The 802-nt window shown below is 41.4% G+C and overlaps 1 non-coding gene across 1 annotated transcript, besides 1 other annotated feature; it reads right to left on the reverse strand.

The window, feature by feature from the left end:
- The first annotated feature begins 232 nt into the window (after positions 1–232).
- Positions 233–297: a sequence feature (A-rich).
- Positions 298–386: 89 nt separating this feature from the next.
- Positions 387–484, reverse strand: Tc00.1047053411027.10. Its single transcript, XR_008254041.1, has one exon. It is a non-coding gene; the product is annotated as a spliced leader RNA, 5' partial (transcript).
- Between the last annotated feature and the right edge of the window lie 318 nt (positions 485–802).

Here is an 802-nt window from a genome sequence, read left to right on the forward strand (position 1 = left end):
ACAGAAAAACAATAAAAAATCAAACAAACATTTTTCTCGCCAAAACACAAGCAACAGCATCAAAAAACAAGTAAACATCCAAAAACAACGGAAACAAAAGAAAAGAAAAACAGTCTACACAAATGTGCAATATGCCATGTCTTTTTTTCTACAAGTCATTCATTCGTCTTCCAAGACTGCCGCTCAGCCGTGCTGCCGTCGCGCTGCACTGAAATGAGTGGCCACCGCCGCAAAAATAAACAAAAACAGAACAAAGTCAATAGAAAACAAAACAAATAAAAGTGCAAAAAAAATAAAGGACACGGAACGTAGGGGAACAGTATAAAACTGGAAGGGAAAACTGGAAAACAGTTGCACAAGGGTACAGGGATACCATACAAAAAAAAGGTCCGTAGACCCGGGTCAAATAAATTGACCAAACATAACCGCCAGAAGCGGATTTGGAAGCTTCGTGTACCAATATGGTACAGAGACTGTATCGATAGTTTTTTTTTGAAAGTGGTCGCACCGCGACCGTAAATGGCACCCCGACCTGATCGCAACGATTCTGTGACAACCTACATGGCCTCCATTGCCACACAATCACCCCCTCTACACTTCACCAAAAAAATTAAAAAATAGTTAACATCCATACCCAAGTAAAAACGTACCCTGTCCGCCAAAGAAATAGAAACAGAACAGTAAAAAAAGATCCGAACCAACCTGAGAGGGAGGGGTAAGGAAAGAAAAAGCAGTCATCCGGTACCATCTTGGGCGTCATATTCCACAAAGTATAGAAGAACCCCCCCTTGAATCCTTTGGC

The sequence above is a fragment of the Trypanosoma cruzi genome (genome assembly GCF_000209065.1).
Source record: "Trypanosoma cruzi strain CL Brener chromosome Unknown tcruzi_1047053411027, whole genome shotgun sequence".
Lineage (NCBI taxonomy): Eukaryota > Euglenozoa > Kinetoplastea > Trypanosomatida > Trypanosomatidae > Trypanosoma > Trypanosoma cruzi.